Source organism: Myotis davidii, unplaced genomic scaffold, assembly GCF_000327345.1.
Source record: "Myotis davidii unplaced genomic scaffold, ASM32734v1 scaffold573, whole genome shotgun sequence".
In the NCBI taxonomy this organism is placed as follows: Eukaryota; Metazoa; Chordata; class Mammalia; order Chiroptera; family Vespertilionidae; genus Myotis; species Myotis davidii.
Genome location: NW_006285997.1, coordinates 4,659,328 through 4,665,368, shown reverse-complemented (window position 1 = coordinate 4,665,368; position 6,041 = coordinate 4,659,328). Strand labels below are relative to the sequence as shown.

The 6,041-nt window shown below is 43.2% G+C and overlaps 1 long non-coding RNA gene across 2 annotated transcripts; it reads left to right on the top strand.

The window, feature by feature from the left end:
• The first annotated feature begins 57 nt into the window (after positions 1-57).
• LOC107182054 lies at positions 58-2,621 on the top strand. Of its 2 annotated transcripts, none has more exons than XR_001512772.1 (2): positions 58-247; positions 2,370-2,621. It is a non-coding gene; the product is annotated as an uncharacterized LOC107182054 (long non-coding RNA). The 2 variants fall into 2 exon arrangements; XR_001512773.1 differs by lacking the exon at positions 58-247 and adding an exon at positions 1,343-1,702.
• Positions 2,622-6,041: the final 3,420 nt, after the last annotated feature.

Below are 6,041 nucleotides of genomic sequence, written 5' to 3'. Positions count from 1 at the left end.
AGCACCTGCCGCGGTGACACCGTCCACTTCCTTTGTTTATCTTGGAGTCCGGGACTCGGGCGCCTGGGAGGTGGGCTGACCCCGCCCCGCCTTCCCATTGGGCCTCGGTTTTGCTATTTGATCTCGCCCAGCTCCTGCCTTTAGGTGCGCGGCTGACCGCCCCAGCTCAAGTGCGAGGGAAGACGGGTGTTTACCGAGCGAAGCCATGTGCAAATATAAAGTCACTTTTAAGCTGCTTCACTGAATGGTAAAGGGAACAATGGCACCTTTGCAGTCTGTGCATTGAAGGCGAGGGGACAAAATAGAAACAGGGTTAGAGAACGAGCCCACACACTGGAAGGCAGTGATGTCACAGTGTGCTAGCGAACGGGAAATGGAAATGTTTAAAATATCGAAAATGCTCATTGCTGCCACTAGGTAATGGAGCATTTTCCTTCTTGTATGTCACAGGAATATAACATTTTAGAAGATGTCTATGGGCAGAATTTAAGTTCGTTAGAAGGATGATAACAGAAAAAATGATGGAGGAAGTGAGAAGATGGTTGTGTTTGTGTTGTAAAGACTGCTTCTATTCCTTATCTGTTCCTCGGGTGGAAATGGCATTGAAAGAGACCACAGAGGAGTGGTGTTATTCGGTGCCATATCTGAAACATTCCAAGCAGCCGTAGATTATAAGGTTTTAAAATGTGACCCTATATTTACAGGTGAGAGAACAGGTATTTGAGTTTGCATCATGGCATGCAAGCAAAGTGTTCATCATCATTAGACCTTTAAAGTTCACAGCTTTCATCTTGTCCCTGTATAACTTCCTTTGGATACGGGTGCAGTAACTGAAGCTTGCAGGCAGTAAAATGATCTCGCCGAGGTCACACTGCTCGACAGCCCAGGAGTCAGACTTACAATCGCTCTGGCACGTCCTGTGTTCATTCTGCAGAGCCATGTGGCATTTAGGTGTCTTTCCGGGTAAAGTAAGAAGTGGCAGCCCCACTTCAGAACCAAACAGTTTTAAAGACAAAAAAGAAGGAACTATTGGTAGGAGATACAATGAGATCTTTTCATTTTTGCTATCATCTAAAGTCGAGATTAGTTATTATGTTGTATATCTGTTTTATGGGCAAAAGGAATATACTTTTATTTCCAGAGAGGAAAAATTACTTTATTTTTAATATATTTTTATTGATTTCTGAGAGGAAGGGAGCGGGAGAGAGAGAAATCATTGATCGGCTATCTCCTGTTCAACCCACACGGGGGATCGAGCCCACATCCTGGCCATGTGCCCTGATCTGGAATCATCCTGGTTCATAGGTTGCCGCTCAACCACTGATCCACACTGGCTGGGCTTACTTTACTTCAGAAAACAAAATGTAGTGCTGCTTCTGCTTGGAGATTAAAGACAACTGTACAGCAGATTGTGACATGAAAGAGCCCCTTGGGGCTGCAGTAGCACCCTGGCGTTTCTCTGGATGTGTCTGGTTTGGGGTCTGAGCACTGAGTTTTAGAATGGTGACTGGTTCTGTAAAATGAACACTATGCTGGGAGTCCAGGCGTCCTGGCCTCATAGCTCCCCGACCTCCAGCAAATCCAAATTGCTGATTTTTTCTGTACCTTATTTCTTCCTGAGTTTAGACCTGGCGGGAATCCTTAGAGATCATCTTCTCCATCCCTCTTAAATTTACAGATGAGTAAACTGAAACCCAGAAAGGTTAGTTGACTTAAGCATACTTACAGCTAATTTGGTGCTATCAGGAAAACCAGAGCTGGACAATAGTTAAAGCTGTAAAACCAGATTTTATTCAGAAAAGCTGTTGCAAGAGGGAAAAAGAGATCTCATTACAGAACTAGGCTCGATTCTGAATATAACAGGGAAAAGCGGGAATTGATAGGCAAGGAGCAGAGTGGGGGCCGATGAATGGGAATTGACTACATCAGCGGTGAAGGGGGGTCTCTGGCTACACCAAACAGGATTCTTGCTAAAATAAGACAGTGCAGAGACAAAATCAGCATGTCAGGTGTTTCAGAGCGTCTCAGTGCGTGAGATTTCCCTCGGGATGTACTCACGACTACCTTCTCCATTTTAAGACGGTCCTTCCAGGTGCGGGGCACTGAGTGCGCGGTCATGGACCTGTGACTCTGACCTCAGATCCGGTTAGATAGCAGGAGGGCCTTCCCATGTTCCAGATGCCGCAGGTCATGCTCATCACCAGTTCTTTCCGTGCACTGAGATGATTCATAGCGAAAATTCCCAAACTGGGTGTCATTTCCCATTTTTAGATCCAAGGGAACCAAAGTAAAACCTTTGTGTAAAGAAATGGCTTGCAGCAGTCTGCAGGGCTAATGAACCGCGATAACTTTGCATTAAATCTCCGTAGGCTCTTCTGTTAAAACGCTGCTCCAGAGCGACTGCCATGATGCAGGAGTGAGGTCCGCTTACGTGGACCACAAGGCTAAAGCTCTCTTCCCATACAGCCGTGCTGAGGACCCCCAAGCGAGGCTTGTAGACAGATGTCCCGTCATCTTGTCTCCAATTTTTCTCACCTTTGAGGCCTTCAGATATATTTTAATGGAATATATTTTAATGAAAAATTCCTCCATTTAAATTAAAATGAACATCTAGTAACTTTTATCACTTGGCCATTTTTTTTCACGTTTATTGGGATAATGTGTGGGAGTGAATTCTTTCATAGATAATATTAATTTCTAGTGGTGATAATTCTAGTTGATGGCTATACTTCACATTTAGAACACTTTTTTAAGTGAGTGAAAGTACTACCCAGACATCTAAAATAGTTTTGAGATATTTATCTATTCCAATTCTTTTTCTGAAATTTTTTAAAAACTTAGTATTTAGCAAAGGACCCTTCTTCCTTAAAAACTCACCTGAAATTAGTCTTTGACACAATATTATTTATGGGCACCTCCTCTATAGTAGTTTGTTATACATTGTGTGTTCCAGAGTTTTATTTGTCCTTTATTTGCTTTTTTGGCATTAAATAATATAAACTATTTGTCAGATTAGTGTATTTTTTGGCAAAATAATATAATCTAATGTATATCAATTAAACCTTTTGGTTCTTTCATAGTTTGGAACTTTTTTAAAAACACCTAAATTAATAGGGAATAGCTATTTTCCAAAGTGATGTCTGAAAAGTTGGAATTATTACTTGATTTTTGACCACTGTTCTGATTCTGTTCTGTTCATGGCTTTGTACACATGGCTAGACCTTTTAATTCTTGAATAAACTGGTTTTATCAGATTGTACTTCTTCAAAAAGTAGAATCATGAAAATACTAGAACTCATGTTTACACTATTTCCAACGGTGAGTAAAGCAAGTAGAATGAGGGAGAGAACAATCTATTTTCCTGTTGCTCTGAGTGGTCCCATCCCGGGAACATCTCCTTGGGTAACAGGATGTGGTGTTGCAAATTCAGGGATGGGTTGTGGAGATCCGGGGCCGGGGGTGGCTGGGGGGGGGAGATATGTAATGTTAGGGTGATATTGGCAAGCTCTGACCAATTCAGGTTTTGGTGACAGATGGCTGGCTGACGTATGGAGTTTTGGCACCTGCTGCTGATGGAATCATGTGGTGACAATGATGAAACACTAAGGAGTATCCTTCGTGATTCTTGTTGGAATAAGTAGGCCTTTGGAACAGGAAGAACAAACTTTGGAGAGTTAGAGGTTAGGGAAGAATAAGTCCAGAGATGGTTTAGCTACTCAGAGAACTTGTGAAACAATACTGCCTCGCCCCCCTCGTCCCCAGCACTTTTATTTCTTGAACTTTAATATTTTGGCAGAGGTTTCTTCCTGATGTTCACCATCCTTTTCATCTGCTGCGATGGTGAACATGCCTGGCTTTGGAGGGCTGCGGTATTAACATGTAGAGAGTGGAATAGTTGTCATTTAGGCCTTGGCATCACAGCTAAGCAGCGTGGGTGTCAACCTGAATAATGGAAATTTAGAAATAGCAGGAGGATGCTTTTGTCCTCTTATAATCCTCCCCAGTTGCTGGAAAGTGCCTACATTTCTTTCTTTGGCTTAAGTCTTCATCTCCAGTGAGATGCTTATGCATCATGGGTAACTCTTTCTTATTATTCCGATTCAGATCCTTTGCTGAGCTCAGCCTTTGCTAGAAGATAAGGGAGGTCTGCAGAAGGCTGGTCTAGGGATGGGCACCACAAGAGGGAGACAGAGACGGACAGGGAAGAGAGTGGGTAGGATCTTTGATTCCTTCCTCCGGTTCTACCAAAGAACCTAAACATCTATTGACCCCAACACACCGATACAGCTCCTCTGCTGTTATAAAAATTGGTATTTTTTAAAAAATTTTAAGTCATATTCCAGCTGTTTTTAAAAAGTAACATTTCTTATCGTAAGTAATATATATTCACTGTAAATAGAAAAGTGAGAAAATATAGAGAAGAAAAAAAGAAAACTAGCACTTAAAGTCCTGGAGAAATCTGCTCTTCACAACTTGGTGAATATCCTTCCCACTTTGTTGGGTTTTGCTTCTGAGAGCACCTTGTCAAAGCGGGGACAGTGGGGCAAGGAAGGGCTGAGGGCAGAAGCAGGGACAGGAGAGTGTCCAGGCGGGGCTGCTCTGGCTCTAGCAATGGAATGGGCTGTCACTCACTGGAGAGTCCGAGAACGGGAGGGGGCGGGAGGGCCTGGGACAGGCTCAGGGGCTTAACCTGGGACAAGCTGTCACTGCCCATTGCTCCCCTGTTTGCCAGTCTCGTGGGGTCCCTTAGAGCTTAGGAGATACACACCTGTGGGGAAAAAGAGGGGAGGGGTAATGGGTGGGCATGCTCCCAGGAGGGAGAGCACACTCCAGTTATTTTTTATGAATAGGCATAATTTTTTCCAAAAAATATACTATACTATAATGAAGTGTTATGATTTGCCTTTTTATGTAACAATATACCATTAATATCTTTTCATATTAAGAAATACTGAATTACAACATTATAATATTTTTGTTTTTAAATATATTTTTACTGATTTTTTTATTTTTATTTTTTTGGAGAGAGAGGAAGGGAGAGAGAAACATCAAGAGAAACATTGTTTGCCTTCCTCCTGCACGCCCCCTACAGGGGATCAAATCCAGCCTGCAACCTGGGAATTGAACCAGTGACCCCAACTGAGCCACACTGGCCAGGCTGAATTATAACATTTTAAAATAGCTAAAGAGTATTTTGTTCTGCCCTCCTCTCCAAAAGTCTCATTGAAATAACAAAAAGAATTAGAAGCTCAGAGAAAATGCTAATAAGCCTGGGGATGCCAGCACCTGAGGGCACATATTAAAAACTTTGTTCTTGCCCTAGCTGGTTTGGCTCAGGGGATAGAGCGTCAACCTGTGGACTGAAGGGTCCCAGGTTTGATTCCGGTCGAGAACACATGCCTGGGTTGCTGGCTTGGTCCCCAGTGGGAGACATGTAGGAGGCAGCCGATCAATGAATCTCTTTCATCATTGATGTTTCTATCTCCCTCTCCCTCTCCCTTCCTCTCTCTGAAATCAATACAAATATATATTTTAAAAAACTTGGTTCTTTCTGTGAGACACAGTGTTGAAGAGACTTCATTGAACTTTCATTGGTCAATTCTCAATCTTAGAAAATAATAATAAATCTGAAATGTTGCTTAATGCTTCCTCACACCCCACCAGCCTGCCATCAAAACCATAAACTTGAGCCCTAACCGGTTTGGCTCAGTGGATAGAGCAGCCGTGGGCAAACTATGGCCCGTGGGCCGGATGCGGCCCGTTTGAAATGAATAAAACTATTGAAAAAAAAGACTGTACCCTTTTATGTAATGATGTTTACTTTGAATTTATATTAGTTCACACAAACACTCCATCCATGCTTTTGTTCCGGCCCTCCGGTCCAGTTTAAGAACCCATTGTGGCCCTCGAGTCAAAAAGTTTGCCCATCCCTGGGATAGAGTGTCGGCCTGCGGACTGAAGGGTCCCAGGTTCGATTCTGGTCAAGGGCGTGTACCTTGGTTGCGGGCACAACCTATGTGGGGTCTGTGCAGGAGGCAGCC